Source organism: Panicum hallii, chromosome 9, assembly GCF_002211085.1.
Source record: "Panicum hallii strain FIL2 chromosome 9, PHallii_v3.1, whole genome shotgun sequence".
In the NCBI taxonomy this organism is placed as follows: Eukaryota; Viridiplantae; Streptophyta; class Magnoliopsida; order Poales; family Poaceae; genus Panicum; species Panicum hallii.
The window spans coordinates 45,567,809-45,588,752 of NC_038050.1; the positions used below are offsets into that span (position 1 = coordinate 45,567,809).

The following is a 20,944-nucleotide window of genomic DNA, read 5'->3' on the forward strand; positions in this document are numbered from 1 at the left end:
CACATGATAATTGAACTTGAAGATGAATTAAATCGTGGACCATGGTTATGGTTATGGTTATCGTGGACCATGTTTATGGTTATGCTTATGCTTATGCTATATCTCTTCTATTTCTTTTAAAGTGGGTTTTGGTATGAACTTATACCTTAGTAATCAGGTGCTAATAAAACTTGACCAACTAAAGTTGCTTATTGCAGTAAGCTAGTCAGCCTTTTCTTGATTTTGGCCTTTATGTCATATAATTCCCAACACTTGCTGAGTACCAACCATAAGTGTACTCACGCTTGTTATAATTGCTGCTCAGAGGAGAAAGTAATCTGAAGCCTGAAGATGATGCTGAGTTCTAGGCCTGCGCAACCTCCGGTCGATTGCCTGTGAAGTTTGGAGTCTACATTTTCAGGATAAGCTGTATAACTCTGATAATCTTTATAGCCTTTTAATTCTCTTTTCGTGACACTGTTGCTGATTATTCACTGATGAAGTCACTATATGTATGAAACTTGATCCTAGCATACATATAGTTATGCATTCGGTTTGTCCTTTAAAAACTGGGTGTGACAATAAGTGTACTCACGCTTATTATAATTGCTGATCAGAGAAGAAAGTGATGTGAAGTCTTTTGAAGATGATGCTGAGTTCTAGACCTACGCAACCCCCGGTCGATTGCTTGTGAAGTTTGGAGTCTTCGTTTTCAGGATAAGCTGTATAACTCTGATAATCTTTATAGTCTTTTAATTCTCTTTTCGTGATACTGTTGCTGATTATTCACTAATGAAGTCACTATATGTATGGAACTTGATCCTGCATACATATAGTTATGCATTCAGTTTTGTCCTTAAAACTAGGTGTGACAGAGGTGGTATCAAAGTTGTGTCGACTGTAGGACGTCAGCCTAGATAGCAATGGTCGTTTTCTAAGATCTATTTTGTTATAAAAGTCTTTCTTTATTTATCTCATGCTTGATGCAGCTTTTATCTAACTTTGTATCCTTTTATTTTATCCCCTCCTTTCCATTGCTTTTACATCTCACAATTTTTTTGTCCACTTGTACTCTCATTGGCATTGGTTACCTTGTATCCATTTGTTCCAATTTACCTCCTCCTTGATTTCAAGTTTGGCCACTTTTGAAATCCCCTTGTCTTCTATTCCAAATGGATTTTTTTCTCCTCTCCTCTTGTTGCAAACATTAGATTATTCGACCTTATGCCCCACATGAAGAATGGAAGTAACAGTCCACTACAAGAAGTCAAGCTAGAGCAACGGAAGACTACATTGGACTCATAGGCGTTACACTCAAGATGTCAATGTTCTGTTAGACAAGCTAAGTTAGATGCCTACATTAAGAATGCTAAACCTTTAGGGTATGACCCATACTTAGGCGGTTTCCCTTTTCAGTTGTGAAATGTTAGTTTTGGTTGTTTGATAGTTTTGTGTTAGTGTGCTTGTAATGCTTGTTGTGTTATCCTTGTTTGTTTAGACTCCTTATTTGTTTTGCTTGTTGATGTGTTGTGGGACTTGTGCCTGCAGCGATATCACTCATCCCTTAGTTATGTCATCAACACCATCTTCTCGGTCGGAAGCAAAAGCCAGCGCAGAAGACCCAAATCCATTTTCTCTCTTTTTCTTGATACCCATCTTGTTACCTTGTTGTCTTCTTTCTACCACCAGATTTTGTGAATCTCTCGTCAACCCCATCTCCTTGGAAGCATGTGAAGAAGACCCAATCATTTTTTCTCCTTTTCTTGTTACCCACCTTGTCATCTCGCTTTACTCCTTGTCAAAAGCTCTTTGCCTGATCTCTCCTTTCTATCACCAGACTTTGCTCAATCCAATTGAAAATAGGTGAAGAAGACCGACATCCAAAATCTCTCTTTTTCTCTTTAAATATTTTGTTATTTTGTTGCCTCCTTGATGAATCTCTTTGCCCTAACTCTCCTCTTTGTCACCAGCCCTTGCGAATCTCGGGACAAGATTTTTGGTGGTTCTCCATGTTCGAATTAAAACATATGATCTTGTGATTAACAACAGAAAGAGCATGAACATGGATAAAACAGGTGTAGTATCATCATTATTGTCATCATGGTCATATATTATTCCTAAACCGAAACTAGTCATAGCAACTAAGCAGAAGCTACCCAACATAAAGATAAAATCCAGGTTGTCAAGGAATGATCATAAAGACTAGGCATATCCTTAATTAGGATCCATCAGGTTAAGACACATGCATGCATAAAATAAAGTTATATTTATTGCGATTATTAGGATAAAAGCATGATCAAGGAAACACTTGCCTTTCTTTTAGAGAATAGCTGCTCAGAGTATTCAACTCTTGTTCTTGAAACTCTAAATCTTCAAAGCTCTTGGATCGCGCTCCTTCTAACGTCACACAAGCATCAGGCCCAAGCATACAAGCAAACAAACAAACAAGAACAACTAAGAACAGATACACCAACAAAAGGAAAGCCTTGAAAGAGCATACAAAAGGATAGAGCATACAAATTGATGACATGCGTGCAAACTGTACACCCTCAATAACATCAACTAGTCATCAACTAGTCCCATCCTCAAAAGATCAGAGTATTCTGGCGCATCATTTCTTGTGCTTTCTCTCAAAGGGCGGCTAAGATCCCGTGAAGCGATCTTGTAGACCTTAGCTCGGGACTTCAGTCTATACCTTGCTACGTAGAGCTTTGTCAGTGAGCTCCTTATGACATAAGCACAAAACCCTACAATCTTCTTCCGGTCATCTGCATACCTGTACCAATCAGCCATGGTCTCGAGAAACTTGTTCATTTGGGAATTAGTGTGTGCCTGCCCAGAATAGAGCATTGGTGAACATGGCAATGGCTCAGGATCTCTGTCCCCCCTTTACAAGCTCAAGCTTCCTAAAATGCCTTATGCACCTCTGCAGGCTCGCTGTTACAGACAACAATGTTCCGACACCCTTCTCGCTGATAATGTTCCCTCCACTGGCAGTATATCGCAAAGTCAGGTAGATGACCCTGCGCGTAATCACATGATCCAAGAATTTAATCCCCCTTGTAATGTGCTCGATCTCCACCATCGAATTCTTTGGCCCTAAACCAAATGTTCTCTCGCAAAATTCCATCAGTTGTCTCCTTATCTCAAGTGCATCCTCCTTCGGCTCCCTAATCCCAATCAAGGCATGGGAACCAAATCGAAGGAAATCCATCTTCTTTGTCTTCTTCTTCCCAGCTGATGGAACAAACTCAGGCCAAGAGGGATTGTGGCACCCCTCATCACCTGCCTCCTTCCAAATCGAATCATGCTGATTCACTAGAGATACTACTCGAGACCATTCTCTTTTGTCAAATATGCGGATGTCTTCTCCTGCCACAGTGATGCAACCTTGAGTTGGCGTGCTAGAAGTTGCACCACGGTACTTTTCCCAGCACCACTAGGCCCTACAAGTGCTGTGACTTTTCCACACTCAATTGTAAGATCAAGGCCATTTAAACTCTCCACATCAGATCTCAGTGGATAAGAGAAATGGACATCTTTCAAATGTATGTCACCAGACCAGGCTAGATTACTACAGCTACTGGATGATTTCAGTTCTGACATGAAATGTTTGTTAATAAAGCCATTTTCATACACTCTGCCATTGGAATCTTCAAGCTCTTTGCTGTCAAGTTCTTTGGCTAAACCATACGCAAGTGAATCATCAATGTCCTTTGCTGACAGAAGAGAATTTATTCTCACTATAGAAGCCAATGTGCCACGTAGATCACCAAGGGTATTAACAGCTCCTTGAACAGCAAAGGTTAACGTGAAGGTGTAACCGATAAAAGAGGCCATGGTTCCAACAGACAATTTTCCCGCATTGACCTTGCTTCCACCAAGAATGTAATGTGCCATTAGGGATACATAAACCACTACCCGTGTTAATGATTCATTAGCAGATTTCAGCACTCCGAGTTTTGTGCCACCATCTTTGTAAGCACGTGCCAAATTGTCAAACAAAGAAATTTGTCGTTTTTCACCGCCAAAAGACCGGACCTGCAAATGAATGTACGAATAGCTGAGAATGTCTCGGATGCACAATCTGATATGCGTGCTTGCACAATTCCATAAGATTTAAAAGTGGGAACAGTTGACCTCTTGAAAAGAGCAACAGTGACCTCAGAGAGTGCCCTTAGTCCACGATCTCTGGATATGTTGTCACTCACAAGATTCTTCAAGGAACCCAAATCAGATGTCAACAAACCGGTCAATTCACCAACCTTGCGACGATCAAAAAAACACCATCTTTTGGATCAGAATCCTCCGAAATATCTGGCTCCGCAGCCTGGCCATAACCTGCTCCCAGATGACGGTCATGTTGACCACAAATATGATTGTGAAGATGGGCTCCAGCGTGTACAGCACCGCAACCTTGGATAGGAGTCTCGACAGCGGCTCGTTCCCCCGCCCAATCAGCGTCTCGAAGAACCTCCCTGAGAAGAGCGGCATGGAGAGGGTGCAGGTGGTGCAGGCGAGGAGCGCGGCGAGGCAGACCGCGATGCGGGCTCTCTAGCGCGAGAGCAGCGCCCAAACGCCAGCCTAGGTGATGGCATCGGAGGACGAGATAGCAGCGGCAATGTCGGCCGCGGCGGCCGCGGCATCAAGGGAGGGCGGCGCGTAGGCGGCCCCGGTGCCGGAGCGGAGATGTAGGCGCGCAGCGGGCGCGCGCGGCGGGCGCGCGAGGCGGAGGTGGGTCGGGTGCGCGACGGGGCGAGGGGGAGCTGGGGCGCCGGCACGGGAGGAGGGAGCGTGGGCGAGGAGGAGGCGCACGCTCCAGGTGGAGATCGCCATGGCACTGGCGGCTTCTCCTTCCGCCCCGATGCTGCCAGGGTTTTGGCTTGGTTTGTGCGGCGGAGAGAGGAGGGGGAAAAAGGGAATGGCTGCACCAGCAGCTGCTGGCGGCGCCCAGGGGCAGTGGCGGCCTGTGCAGGGCGTGGAGGGGGAGGCGCACGGAGGCAGGGGCCAGGGGAAGAAGGGCGCGAACGGGGCGGCGGAACATGGGAGGAGGAGGAGCCGAAGGGTGGCGGCGCGTGGAATGACGGGCAGCAGGAGGTGGCGAGGGTGGCTAGAAACAACGGCGAGTTGCGGAGCAGAGGAACAGAGGAGCGCCAGAGGAGGAAGAGAAAGCGAATTTCCTAAGGACTTGTGCATAATTTTAGAAAATATAGGGACCTCTCGGTAAAGTAAAATTTCTCATTAATCTACAACCCTAATGAGGAAATGCCCAAAACGAAAGTTGGAGAGTTCTTCAAACTCTACAACATTGATTTAGGGCCCAGGTTCAAAAACCCAAAGCTTATATCTTTACATGTTAAATTTTGAACAAAGGTTAGATTTGAATTACTTTTGTCCTAAAGAGTGTAATTTCATAATATTGAGGACCAAAATGCAAGCATTTATGACATGTCATGATGACAGGATAGACATGTCATGATGACCTGCACCTTTTTACACTTTAGCCCTGAGTGACTTTGAAAGTTACTTTTGTAATATCATATAAATACCCTTATTTTGAGATTACCTCCCATCCAAATACATTTTGCAAAAATAACCCTAGGTTTTTCTGTAATTATAAAAATACCCCTTTTACTTGCACTTTAAATTTTCAAAAGCTTCACATAAACACACACAAGCTTTACACTAACAAGCACATACTTCACACTATTAAATAATATGCCTAACTTACAGGTACTTGAACTGTCACAACACCCTTTCCCACAGCGCCGGTGAGCTTCCAGCGCCGCCGCCGCTCGGCCTCCCGTCAACCCACCAATACAAGGCCTCCCCGCTCCGATCAACAGCACCGTTAGCACTACATCATCCTCCTGAAATGATCCCGCCACCCTTTCACCACCCTCCATCGCCCTAGCCTGCAGAACGCCGGCCACCATTGCCGCCGGTGAGAACCCAAGCTCCACCCTGCCGTCGATCACCCCTCTCCGGCCTACTTCTGTCCAAATTGAGTTGGGGGAAAGCATCCCCGCACTTCCCCGGTGCTCATGCGCGCCTTGTTCCCCCGTGTTTGCCGGCCCCTCGCAGGGAACGACGACGCCCCGACGCGGCCGCCGCCATTGCTCATCGCCGGCCGTGCTCCGCTGGTGCCCTTCGAGCACATCACCCCCCATCTTGATCTATAGCCTCTGTAGGTCATGTGGCACCGGTCCATCCCCACCCCGGACCTCATCGCCGGTGGGAATGTCGGACGCTGTCGAGAGCCGGCAAGGGCATATCTGTGATGGTTTTGTCGGTTCTAAGGGCCTAAGTGCTAAAAACCAGGGACCCCAGTGCAAACCCTTTGTTATTTTATGTGTGAAATGCTGCTGGCTTGTAAAATCTATAGGAAATTGTAGGAAATTCCAAAAATTGTCAAACTAGTTTTGTTAGAAACTAGATTTCAAACCCTACAACTTTTATTAATGAAGTTTGATTTGAAACTAAATATTTTTGAATCTATTTTAAATTCAAAGTAAAAGGGTATAGGATACATAACTTTTACATACTAACTTTGTTTCTTGCAATTTTTGGTAAAAAGCTTCTATAGCTCATGTGTAACCTTGTGTAAAAGTTCCAAACTTAGCACTGTTTTGTAGCCTAAGTTCTCTTGAATTTGGACAATTCAAATTTAGAATGTTTTGAAATTAATTAATCATGTTCCTTAGACTTAATTAATTAGATCTTTTTGTCATAATCTAATGTGTTGATAATTAGTATATAATTAAATTTTCAAGACTTTATAATTTTATTTACCTAAGGTTTGAATTTAAACTTGAAGTTTGAATTCAAATTCAAATGTCTTAATTCCTGTTTTCAGTAAACCCAATACTATAAATGATAATTCAAGATTAAACCCCCTTGTTTCATGAGTTCATGTGTGTTAATTATTGGATTGCAACTTTATTGTGAAATAAAAATCTTAGACTCAAACACTGTGACGCCCTGAAAATTCACCAAGCTAAATCACGTGCTAGAGTGCTTCATTTAAAAGTCATTAGTCGTCAAAACCCTAACCCTAACCCTTCCTGTTCGACAGCGGACTTGACCGCGTCTCATCCCGCACCGCTTACGCGCGACCGCTTTCCGCGATCAGCGCCGGCGCGATGCTGTTCTTCTCGCGCAACGCGCGGACGACGCACGCGCGTGGCCGACCGACCGCGGTCGCCGCCGCGATCAGCGCCGACGCGCCCCTCCCTTTCCCTCTCTCCCCTTTCTCTTTTCTCCTTTTCTCTCTCCCTCCTATTTCTTTTCTTTTTCCCTTTTTCCCTCTCTTTCTTTTCTTCCTTCCTTTCTTCTTTTCCCTCCTTCCTTCTCCTCCCTTCTCCTCTCCCCTGCTCCCGAACGCCGCCCGGCCCCTGGCTCCCCGAGCCACGGCCCCCTCCCCCCCTCGCGCGCGCACACGCCCCTGTGCCCGGCCGCCTGTGCCCACGCGCACGCCCGCGCGTGCACCACGTGCCGCGCCGCCCGCCGCGACGTCCGTCGCTCGCCGCGCACGCCGGCCGGCCATGCGCGCCACGCCCCGAGCCGCCGTGACACCCGCCGCTAACGCTGCTCACGCCACGCGCGTCCCCGCCCTCGCGCGCACGCCGCCGTACGCGCGCGCACCGCCGGACCGTGCCCGCACGCGATCCACGCGTGCGCGCACGCGCGCACGCAACCGCACGACCGCCGCGCCGCCCGCCACTGCCGCCCCGGCCTCGCCGCCCGCGCCGCCTTTGTACCGCACAGCGCCGGCCCCTCCTCCCCACGTGCTCGACGCCGCCCTCGGCGCCTGCGCCCGCCGCACGCCGCGTCGCAACCCCGGGCGCCATTAATGGCCGCCCGGAGCCGCTCCGCCGGCCACCATCCGCCCGCCCGCTCGGCTGCCTATAAATAGGCCCCCGTGCGGCCGCCCCCTCCCCCGTAGCTCCCACCGCCGCCCCTGCCCTCTCTCCTAGCCCACAGCGCCGCCGCCGCCCGTGGCACCGCCGCCGCCCGCTTGCTCCCGTGGGCGCGTCACCTCGCTCCGCCCCGGCCCAAGGTGGGGACGGGGATGGGATCCCCTCCCTCCCCTCTCCCTCTTCCCCTCAACCCCGAGCCGCCCCGGGTCCCGGCCGGCCGGATTTGGCCGCCGCCGGCGCTTTCCCCCCCCTCCTCTGTTCTGCACGGGGGAGAAGGAGGGAGAAGGGCAAATTTTGCCCGAGGCCCCCTCCTTTTTCCTGTATTTCCCAAGGGACCCCCCCTCTCTCTCTAATTTTCGTAAACACCCCTATTCACTCCTTTTTACAAAAGAAGCCTCGCTCTTTTTATTATTTCAAACCGAACCCTTCGTCACGTAAACCTAGATACACCCGACACCCTTTAGCATGCCCTGAATATTTCTAAAGATTCACAAATAGGTCCCTACCCTTTTAGGATAATCACGAATAAGCCCCCAGACCATTGTTTAGCTCCTGAAACCCCTTCGCCTCGTCATTTTATGTGCGAAACGATCTCCGATCGACCCGAAACTTTACCACGCCCTTTCTAGTATAGTTCTAACCGCGCCATTAAGAAACCACCCAAAAATATTACCCCTACCTCCGTAACTAAATTATTTCCGATTCAAGCTCAACGATAAAAGCTTTTAGTTCTTGTGCTTGATTGTGTGTCTGTTTGTTTGCGATGTAGGGCACGGAGTGAATGGGGAAGGTCCCGACTGCGACCAAGCAACCGAGGACCAGTTCTGCGACCCCGAACCCGAGGGACAGTGCTTCGATCAGGACCTCCCGCAAGGACTTGACGATGGCAAGTTCAACTCCACCCTTTGATGCATGTTTCGGTCCTAGTTTTATAAACACAACCCAGTGGCCTGCTTTATAAAATTGCATGGATTTGCTTACTAAAAACATGGTAGGGTAGCCACCCTTGTTTTTGATACCCATACCTTGACCACCTGGTGTTGTGAAGAAAGTGTGTGTGTGTGGGAAGGGATAAAATGTGTTTTGAAAGACGAGTTAGACGGGATGGATGGCAATTCTGTGTGATTTGCCGTTGGTGTGCTCGTACCTGTGTGGTTGAGCGAGGAAGGGAGATATCCATCTTGTCACCCCTAAGGACCGAGTGGATGTGTCGTCTCACCTAGCTTCCTGTCGTGCAAACCACTTGACCGTTGTATGGGCAACGGCTCAGCCTAACCCCACTAGTTAGTCTGATAGCCATCAGGAGAGCTGGGAGCGATGGGTGATCAAGGAGACGGGATAAACTCTGTGTGTCTTATGCCCCGGTTAAACCTCGGTGATAGGTCGAATGAACCCTTGATAGATCCCATGGTGGCTAGTCAGGTCTAGCTAAGATGGGTAAGGTCTTTGATGGGATCTGCACCGGCACTAAAGTGTTCGTGCTGTGGTACCCCACCTGTGGGTAAAGTTGCACACCTCTGCAGAGTTAAAATCTATTCGAATAGCCGTGCCCATGGTATTGGGCAAGTTATGGTGTGGTCACATAACTAGTGTTTCTCTCTGGGAATGGTTGGATTGGTGTGAGTTGTTTGGAAAGTGTCCGGCAGTAGTGCCATGTGCTACGGCGGACGGGGAGTCCGGTAGCAATTTAAAACTGGGATCCTGTGTGGATCGACATCGTGTGCCCCGTGGTACTAGAAAACTTGTTTTGAAAATGTTTTAAAACAAACCTTGCGTACAACCGAGTTTCCGCAAATGAACCATAACCTTATTCTTGGATTGTCCTGTGCATTAATTTCTATTATACCCCCTCCGTGGGTGTGATTGGACTTGCTGAGTACGTTTGTACTCACCCCATTCTACTTTTACAGTGGAAGACCCAGACTACGCCCCCGAAGACATCGAGTAGGGTTTCGTCCTGCACCCAGCCTTGCCTGTTGTTAAGGCCACCGTTGGAGTTCCGCACAGCGCAAGACTCTGATGATCCTCTTTTCGTAGCCAGTGTAGTAGTGTGGATTTTAGTTGTAATCCTCGCGATAGTGGCGCTTCACTGCCCATTACCGCGTAGAGCTGTACGGTGATGTACCATCTGATGTAATGAAAGTGTTATCAGCCTCCTGGGACTGATAAAGCAACACTTTTTAGTCTTCCCTGGTGGGGAACGCTTCAAACACCATCTCACTTAAATTATTGCATATCATGTAGAATCAACGACGCTCGACGATGGAGACTACGAGCTAGTCTTGGGACAAGACCAAGGGTTTTCTGAAGACCCGATAAACGTCGCCGAGGATCTAACTGAATCCCCGAACCAAAGTTCGGAAGTCTCTGACATTGCTGCCCCCACCCCCACTCAAGAAGGCAAGCCCCGATGCATACCCCAGTATTTCAAGTTATTACAATTTCATTATTATATTATATATCTTGCATTACGTCTAGGAGTTGAAATGAAACCCTAGTTGCATAAGATCTTAGGAATCCAATGTATTGTACCTGAGTCCTTATCACGTAGACGCTCTGCTAAATAGGGCCGGTAAAAGTCGAGTGATTTCCTGTCACTCGTGCGACATAGGAGTTGCGTGATTACTATTCTGCAATCACTATAAGGATGATGGACAGGGTCATGTATGATGTCATGACCTGGAGTTTTACCCTGTCTATTTTGGATAAAGTTGTTAAGGTCACAGTGTGTGGTAGTGGTGGCTAAGAGTTTAAAAGTACTAGCCACATGCCGCGAAATATGGTAAAGCGGTAAGCCTAGTAACCAATCGGCCCGGCAAGTGGACATACCTCCCACCACTCGTAATTTGGTTTTTCTCACGCACCGACGTGCGGGAGTACGTTCCGCACTGCGGACAGGAGTACGGTCATGTAGTCGCACTATAGATATATGTCCTGCACAATTGGTGTGCGTATGGTCCTACAGTCGCTTGTGGTGGCCCTGTTCCATGACCCAGAATGAAAGATAAACGGTTGCTTCGGAACGACCTGTTGGTGTTCCAAGCGTGTGAGTTAGGTTTACCCTTGCAAGGTTGAAACTCGATTCTGAATCGTCCGTCTCTCGTGGAAATTGAGACTGCTTATTCCTTCTGCCACATAGAGTAAGAAGTGTAACTAATGATGGAACAATCTTGATGGATGATAATCTCTACATTGCTTGCTTAGTGTAGGTGCTAACCTAGACTCAATAATCAACTAGAATTTGGAAGCTAAAATTTGAAAGTAGATTATACTCTTTGTTGCTTTTCAGCTGCAAATGAACCCAGAACCCTTAAAATGCCTTCATGAGTCTAGATACGGGCTAAAGTATACCCAATCCCGGGTAAGCCTTGCTGAGTATTAGAATACTCAGTTCTTGCTAGTCTCGTTTTCAGGTATAAGCTTCGAGAACACCATGGATAGTTCTGCGTGGCCAACCGCTGTTCCACATGGCTGGTCCGTGGAGTGGGATCCGTCCTCGACTGGCAGTGACCCTCCTGAGTGACACCAGGCCCTGGGCTGAGCTTGGTGTCAGCCTTTGTGATGAGTGTAGTCGCGTGTTTTTTTCCTTCCGCTGTGAACATGGACAAGCTGTTTAGCTTGTCAGCTTAAACACTGTTTGTATAAGTTTCCTGTAAGTTTGAACGAGGTTTGTAATAATATTTTCATATCTGTAAATTAAAAGTTTGATGGGCTGTACTGTGATTGTAAACTCGCCTTCGTGCGAGGTAAACCTACTTCGATCCTGTTGAACCGTGGTTGTATCGGGCGGAGACCCGACAGACCAATGGGTTGTTCTGTTTGAAGTGCGTTGAGTTGTGCTCGACAGTATAGCGATGACTAGCGCATTTGAACCGGAATAATTCAGGCGGTTCTGCCACAGATGGTATCAGAGCCGTAGGTTTACTTTTACAACTACAGTAGCTCTTAAAAAAAGTGTTTTCAGGATAAAATTGGCCAACAAATGAGTTTACAACGTACGTTGGATCCGTTAAGGTTGATGCTTAAAACGCAAAGCCCTAAGGATGTATATGGGTAATATTAGATGGCTGCTAGAATATGTATATATGTATAGATAGCTCTGACTTGCAGCACTACTTTCCGTCAAAACTTAAATTCATGTTCAACTCAACTTTACTTTGTGTAACGACACCTTCGGTGGTGAGGTAAGAAGGTAAGGATCCTCAACTAACTGGGGAGTTAGCCTTCCCATCGGTTATGCGAACCGAACACTGTTTCTCAAGCAGTAGCCTACTTGAGATGCTGCCAATATATCAACATAGGTTGATTATATTGGGAGTATATGGTTCGGCGCAGGGTATGGCGATCGCTGTTAATACCCCCGCATTTTGCGGTACCCCCGTGAATACGTTATTTCGATGACGTATGTTAACATTGTCTGTACGGCGGTAATTGTACAGATGCTATTTCTATAGCGAACAGTACTGTTTGGGGACGCTTTCATGTCGTGCTGCCATGAAAGGTTCATGATATGTATATGTGGTCTTCTGCAGGTACACTAACCACGATTAAGAGGTTAGGACGAGTAGGATTTATCGACTAGTTACTAGAGAGTGTCGTATGAGTTATGCCACCGAAATTAGCCGCGTAAGTCTGAACATATTTGGCAGTTGTTTATGGTTGTGAGGACGAATAGTACGTGCATGCATAATACATTGTCGAACAAAAGAATGCAATGTATGTTTAATTCTGTTAAGGATGAATGGTGTGTTGTTTATCTCTGGAATGGGTTGATAGGATTCTTATGGTAGTCTTAAGTGAGTATCTTAAGTACCTTAGGTATCCATCTGATTTCCAGTCTTTGCTGTTAATCAGAATTGATTATCTCGTTCCATTTATTTTGTGATTTCTCAGCAAGGTAAAAAGTCTCACCATTTGCATTCTTGTTGCAGATGGCAGCCCCTCCTAACGTCTTTTGGGATCCGGCCGGGCATTTCCATACAGATGCCTTGCACTGGGAGGGTTTCCCTCGCCTTCTCTAGGAGTCATTGCGTTCACTCCTTTATACTAAGCCTCCACAGTACGACGCAGTAGAATTTCAGGAGGAGGGTGTTCGCCGATGTCGAGTTAAAATGACTATTCCTCAGCATCCCTTCCGCTCTCAATGGCAGCCTATTGAAGTTGATGTGATGGGCTATCGAATAGTTGACACCCTTGAAGGAGCAGCACTGGAAGCCATTTATCTTTTCTGTAATCAACATCCAAGAGAAGTTGCAGGACAGCCGATTGGTATATTTTCTACCAAAGATCCCAATGATCCAGAATGGAACCTCAGAATAGTCCCCGAAGGTCACAGGTTAGAAGGTTCCACGGAGGAAGTACTTCGGGGTACTATGCAGTTTATGGATGTGCAGCATCATTATCAACTGCTACTACGTCGCGAGATGGGTTAGTCGATCAATACTGCGCGAAGTTACTATAGGGAGGCTGATAGACAAGTCACCCAAGTTGACCAACTTCGAGCCTTGGTGATTGAGAAAGATGGGATCATCGCTGCTCGAAATGAGACTATTCTTCACCGAGAAGACCAGATCAATGAGAGTGATGCGATAATCACCCAACGCAACACGATCATTGAGTTCCTCCAAGAACAGATCCATGACCTCATTCTCAAGGTTGATGATGCCCAAGCCCAGATCAATGAACTTCAACAGCAGCCCGCACCTCATGCTATACCAGCCCCCGAAGAGGAAGAAGAAGATCCTGAAGAAATCGAAGGAGTCTCCGAGATCGATTCTGAGCACGGAGATCCTGTTATCAGTCCCCATCATTCTTCTTCTGGCAGTCAGTCATCAGTGGGTAACTTTGATGACTTTTAGTTTTGGCTGAGTGGGTAATAGTCTAGTTGTAATTAGTGTAGAAAGATGTGACATAGGTAGTGCGTAGTATATTTAGATCAAGAGCCACTTGTTGTGTTATATGTGGCATGTGTACTTAGGCAATAGCTTGTAGAGGTTACAGCGCGCTGATGTAAGATGTAAGGATCACCAGTGTTTAAGTAGTAATCTAAATCTTGTGTTTTGTTATCCTACTCAATATTCCTGCATCTGATCTGAGTGGATTGAATGGAGCATATGAATTACATTTTCATTTGGTAATTGTATATCATCTGAAATTGGAGTAAGAATATGGTTGATAATGGATATCTCCTTTGTTTCAGATGGTTGGAGCTACTCGCGGAACCCCGGAAGGATTCCGGGCAGATCAGGCTAGTGGTTCTCAGCAACCACCACCGCCACCTCCAAATCTGGCCGAGGTTATGGCCCGACAAATAGAACTCCTCAACCAGCTTGTGCAGGCTCAAATGGGTCACTTTCATCAGCAATCCCGAGGCCGAGACGAACCTTTATCGGCCAGTTATTAAGACTTCCTCAGTACCCAGCCTCCATTATTCCATAAGGCAGACGAGCCTCTGGACGCTGATGCTTGGCTCCGTACCATCGAGTCCAAGTTCGCCTTATTATTTGCTCCATGTTCGGATGAAAACAAGGCGCTTTTTGCAGCCCAACAACTCCGGCACAGCTCGCCTATGGTGGGATCATTTTCACGCCATGCAGCCTGCTGATCATGTCGTCACCTGGGACGAGTTTCGGACTGCATTTCGAGCGCATCATATCCCCGAAGGACTCATTGAGCGAAAGCTCAATGAATTTCTGAACTTGACTCAGGGAACCCGCACCGTCATGCAATACACAGAAGTCTTCAATCACTTGTGCCAATATGCGGGATACCATGCGGACAATGATGCCCGCAAAAGAGATCGTTTTCGCCGAGGCCTGAACACCAAACTTAAAGAATGACTGAATTTGGTAAGGGCCAATAATTTCAATGAACTGATCAACATGGCCATTACTCAAGAAGATTGCATCTCAGCCCACAGAGCAGAAAAGAAGAGGAAGACACCCACAGGGCCTACAACTACGCAATCGTCAAGATATCGGTTGGTCCCGAGCACTGCTCCTCGAGCCCCGCCTCGAGGTAATTTGCCTGGCAGATGGGTAGCCAGACCAGCCCAACAGGCACGATTCAACCGACCACCGACACCACAGTTTCAGCAGCAACAACAACAAGGTCCGCGACCGAGCTTTCCGCTAGCCAATCAAGGGAACAGCAACTACCGTTGTTTCAACTGCGGAAGCCCATCACACTTTATCAAGGATATCCCTCAACCTAGGAAGTCTTTCCAAGGGCAAACATCTAGTCCAACCAGCAAGGGCAAGGGTAAGAGGCAAGTAGTCCAGGTCCGCCAAGGAAGGGTGAACCTCACTACACTCTCCGAACTCCCCGAAGGGACACCAATAATGACGGGTACATTTTCTATCCACCATCACCCAGTAATTGTTCTTTTTGACTCTGGTGCCACCCATAGCTTTGTCAGTGCAAAGTATGGGACTAAAATAGGCTTGGATATCTATCCTACTAATGGAGATTATAAGATAACAACTCCTGGTAGAAAAACCTTATCGAATCAAATTTGTAGGAAGGTACCACTTCAGCTGGGTAGTCAATTGATAAAAACGGACTTACTTCTACTAGACCTAGAAGGAATGGATGTTCTTTTAGGTATGAATTGGATGACCCAACACCATGTGTCCTTAGATATCTCTTCTCGAATTGTGGAGGTAAATTCACCTGAGTATGAATCTACCATTCTTTATCTTCCACAACAGAGGTACTTTAATCCTTGCACCTATGCTGCAACCGGGATCAAGTTAAAGGATATTCCTATTGTTTGTGAATATCCAGATGTCTTTCCAGACGATTTGCCTGGAATGCCCCCAGATAGAGATATCGAGTTTATCGTAGAACTCCAACCTGGCACAGCCCCTATCTCTAAGAGATCTTACCGTATGCCTCCTAATGAGTTGGCCGAATTAAAAATCCAACTCCAAGACCTTCTTGACAAGGGTTTCATCCGTCCAAGTGCATCACCATGGGGTTGTCCAGCCTTGTTTGTGAAAAAGAAAGATATTAGCTTAAGGCTATGTGTTGACTACCGTCCTCTCAATGCGGTAACTATCAAAAATAAATATCCCTTACCCCGTATTGATATTCTCTTTGATCAGCTAGCCGGAGCTAAAGTATTTTCCAAAATTGATCTTCGCTTCGGCTATCATCAAATTAAGATCCGGCCAAGTGACATTCCAAAAACGGCCTTCTCCACTCGATATGGTCTATATGAATACCTAGTCATGTCCTTTGGTCTCACTAATGCTCCAACATATTTCATGTATCTCATGAATTCTGTCTTCATGCAAGAACTCGACAAATTTGTTGTGGTCTTTATTGATGACATCTTGATCTATTCCAAAAATCCAGAAGATCATGCCAAACATCTTCATGTCATCCTTCAGCGATTAAGAGACCATCATTTATACGCCAAATTCTCCAAGTGCGAGTTTTGGTTAGATACTATAAAATTTCTGGGCCATACCATCTCGGGTGACGGTATATCCGTTGACCCCAGCAAAGTACAAGAAGTGATGGATTGGAAACCTCACACAACAGTCCATCAGATCTGTAGCTTTCTTGGTCTATCTGGCTATTATCGTCGCTTTATTCCTGACTTCTCCAGAATAGCCAAACCTATGACCGAACTACTAAAGAAAGGTGTTAAATTCTCTTGGGATCAAAAATGCGATGATGCATTCCACACTCTCAGAGATCATCTTACTACTGCTCCAGTTTTAGCTCAACCAGATGTGTCAAGATCCTTCGACATCTATTGCGATGCATCAGGAACCGGACTTGGTTGTGTGCTTATGCAAGACAACCGAGTAGTTGCATTTGCATCACGAACACTCAGGATTCATGAACAGAACTACCCTACACATGATCTTGAACTTGCAGCAGTCATTCATGCATTGAAAATCTGGAGACATCATCTGATGGGTATGAAATGTCACATTTATACTGACCATAAAAGCCTCAAGTACATCTTTACACAGGCAGATTTGAATATGAGGCAAAGATGTTGGCTAGAACTGATCAAAGACTATAACCTGGAAGTACATTATCATCCAGGCAAAGCCAATGTCGTTGCGGATGCACTCAGTCGCAAGGCACATTGCTCTTGTTTGTCTGTAGAAGCTTTTAACGAGACTCTTTGCTGGGAAATGAGAAAGCTTAATCTAGAAATTGTTCCCCAAGGTGACTTGAACCATCTCTCAGTTGAAGCCACGCTTAGGGATAGTATTGTTCTAGCTCAACAGCGTAATAAAGGAGTCAGAATTATTAAGCAGAAGATAACACAAGGAGAAGGAAAGTATAAATGCTTCCGAGTAGATCCCGAAGGAGTTTTATGGTTCAACGAACATATCGTTGTACCTAAAGACCATAAGCTCCGTAAACAGATAATGGACGAGGCCCACCTATCCAAATTTTCTATGCACCCTGGCAGTACGAAGATATACCAAGATCTGAAACAAAACTTTTGGTGGACTCGTATGCGATGAGAAATTGCCAAGTATGTCTCAGAATGTGATATCTGCCAAAGAGTCAAGGCTAGTCATCTAAAAACTGCTGGTACTCTTCAACCTCTACCTATTCCTTCTTGGAAGTGGGAGAATATCAGTATGGACTTTATTGTTGTCTTTCCTAATACTTCTCTGAGACATGACTCAATTTGGGTAATCGTTGATTGGTTAACTAAGAGTGCACATTTCCTTCCTATGCACACTACATATAATGTCAAAAAGTATGCCGAGGTTTACCTGGATCAAACTGTTCGTCTTCATGGGATACCTAAGATGATAATTTCTGATCGTGGAGCACAATTCATCGCTCGGTTCTGGGAGCAACTTCAAGATGCTCTCGGAACTAAGTCAATTCGAAGCTCTGCATATCATCCTCAGATAGATGGATAGACTGAAAGGGTAAATCAGATTCTGGAAGATATGCTTAGAGCCTGTATCCTTCAATATGACAAGAATTGGGATAAGTGCTTGTCACTGACAGAATTCTCTTACAATAACAGCTATCCGACTAGTCTTAAAATGGCCCCGTTCGAAGCATTGTACGGTCGCCGATGCCGAACTCCTTTGAGTTGGTCACAAACCGGCAAGCGTAAAATCTTTGGACCCGACCTAGTTATTGAACCAGAGGATAAGGTAAAGATTATACAGAACAATCTAAAGGCAGCCCAATCTCGATAGAAAAGCTACTCTGATATACGAAGAAGACCATTACAGTTTCAAATCGGAGACTTCGTATATCTTCGGGTATCTCCTACTCGAGGTGTTCAAAGGTTCGGCGTAAAAGGGAAACTTGCTCCCCGATACATCGGACCCTTTGAAATCCTTGAAATTTGTGGACCCGTAACTTACCATCTTCAACTTCCTTCTCAATTGGCGGCCATCCATAACATCTTCCATGTATCCCAACTTAGGAAGTGTGTTAAGATTCCTACCGAGATCATCGATTCCCAAGCCATCGAAATCGAACCGGATTTGACCTATACGGAACATCCAATCAGAGTATTAGATACCAAAGAGAGAAGCACTAGAAGAGAAACCATTAGAATGTTCAAGATTCAGTGGAACCATCACACAGAAGAAGAAGCAACATGGGAAACCAAAATCTTATCTTCAGCGTAATTTCCCAAACTTCTTCCAAGCCAGCCTCCGGACTTGATCATTCAAAATCTATTCTGTTCCGGAATCTCGGGATGAGATTCTTTTTATGGGGGAAGGCTGTGACATTCAGGTAATTAGCATGGTCACACTCTAGGATTTTTTTAGTGTGTTGTTATGTATAAAATGTGGCAAAAGTGTAATTAGAAATTTCAATGCTAAGGGAAAAGGGTTACTTATATAATTATATTTTAATAAAGGTCCTTTTGTGCTAAATGGGTGAACTTGGAGGGTGCAATTCAAAAGTATGAGGGTTGTTTTGTAAAAGTTAAAAACTTGTGTTTAAATTGCAAAAGTAGGTGAAACTACCCTTTGGATATAAATGTGGTGTAATTTTAAAATAGGATTTATGCAAAGTTTAGAAATCTTGCTAAATTTCAAATTAATTGCAAATCCTTAGCTCTTCTATGGACAGACCTTAAAGCAAAGTTGTACATTTTGAAAAACCATACACTTTTGCTTTTGGGCCCATCTCCATTTGTGCACTGGTTTAAAAGTTGTTGATGTATTACAGTGGAGTCCCTATCTTTTCTGGTTTTTACAACCAGGTCCTCCTTCGTCTACCTCTCTCCCCCTCTCCTCTGTTCTTCTCTGTCGCGCGCCACCGTCACTACCCAGCAATGTGCGCCGCCCCTGCTGTCTCTGCGCCGCTCAGGGCCTCACCATGTGCCACCCCGGCCTCTGTCCCACCCCCGCGCTGGCCTTTCCCTGCCCGGCCACGTCACCCGCCTCCTGCCCGAGCCGCACCTCGCCGCCGCTCGCCGTTTCAGCATCTCCCGCGCCACCTCCTGCCTCCCGACGAGCCCACGTGCCACTCACTGCCTTGCCACCGCCCTACCGACCTGGTGTTGTCTTGCTCTGCGTTCTCCACGTTGCTGAGCTCCTGCCTGAGCTCCGCCATGACTGCCACGCGCGCCGCCGAGGCGCCAGCACAAGCTTGAGCCCCGGCACAGCTTCTTCTGGACCCCGAGCGCCTTCTCTAGCTCCTCTAGCACACGCTCTGGCGGTTGCAAGTTTCTTTTCCATCCATATCCCACTGCTCCGTCCACCATTACCCACCGGACCTCCGCCGTGCCTCTGGACCACCGTCGACCGACGCCCACATTCCCCCTGAACCCCAATCCAGTGCAATCTTACCTTCATCATGACCTGCAGGTGCTCCTCAGCCTCTTCAATTTCATTTTCTTCCACCCTAGCACCCTTTCCCACAGCGCTGGTGAGCTTCCAGCGCCGCCACCACTCGGCCTCCCGTCAACCCACCAATACAAGGCCTCCCCGCTCCGATCAACAGCACCGTCAGCACTACATCATCCTCCTGAAGCGATCCCGCCACCCCTTCACCGTCCTCCATCGCCCTAGCCTGCAGAACGCCGGCCACCATTGCCGCCGGTGGGAACCCGAGCTCCACCCCGCCGTCGATCACCCCTCTCCGGCCTACTTCTGTCCAAATTGAGTTGGGGGAAAGCATCCCCACACTTCCCCGGTGCTCATGCGTGCCTTGTTCCCCCGTATTCACCGGCCCCTTGCCGGGAACGACGACGCCCCGACGCGGCCGCCGCCATTGCTCGTCGCCGGCCGTGCTCCGCTGGTGCCCTTCGAGCACATCACCCCCCATCTTGATCTATAGCCTCTGTAGGTCATGTGGCACTGGTCCATCCCCACCCCGGACCTCGCCGCCGGCGAGAACGCCGGAGACAGGAATGCCGGACGCTGTCGAGAGCCGGCAAGGGCATATCTATGATGGTTTTGTCGGTTCTAAGGGCCTAAGTGCTAAAAACCAGGGACCCCAGTGCAAACCCTTTGTTATTTTATGTGTGAAATGCTGCTGGCTTGTAAAATCTATAGGAAATTGTAGGAAATTCCAAAAATTTTCAAACTAGTTTTGTTAGAAACTAGATTTCAAACCCTACAACTTTTATTAATGAAGTTTATTTGAAACTAAATATTTTTGAATCTATTTTAAATTCAAAGTAAAAGGGTATAGGATACATAACTTTTACATACTAACTTTGTTTCTTGCAATTTTTGGTAAAAAGCTTCTATAGGTCATATGTAACCTTGTGTAAAAGTTCCAAACTTAGCACTGTTTTGTAGCCTAAGTTCTCTTGAATTTGGACAATTCAAATTTAGAATGTTTTGAAATTAATTAATCATGTTCCTTAGACTTAATTAATTAGATCTTTTTGTCATAATCTAATGTGTTGATAATTAGTATATAATTAAATTTTCAAGACTTTATAATTTTATTTACCTAAGGTTTGAATTTAAACTTGAAGTTTGAATTCAAATTCAAATGTCTTAATTCCTGTTTTCAGTAAACCCAATACTATAATCACAACTTAATTATAAATGATAATTCAATATTAAACCCCCTTG

The 20,944-nt window shown here is 46.3% G+C and overlaps 1 pseudogene; it reads right to left on the reverse strand.

Moving 5' to 3' along the window:
- Positions 1–2,120: 2,120 nt before the first annotated feature.
- On the reverse strand, positions 2,121–4,885 carry LOC112873076 (annotated as a pseudogene).
- Between the last annotated feature and the right edge of the window lie 16,059 nt (positions 4,886–20,944).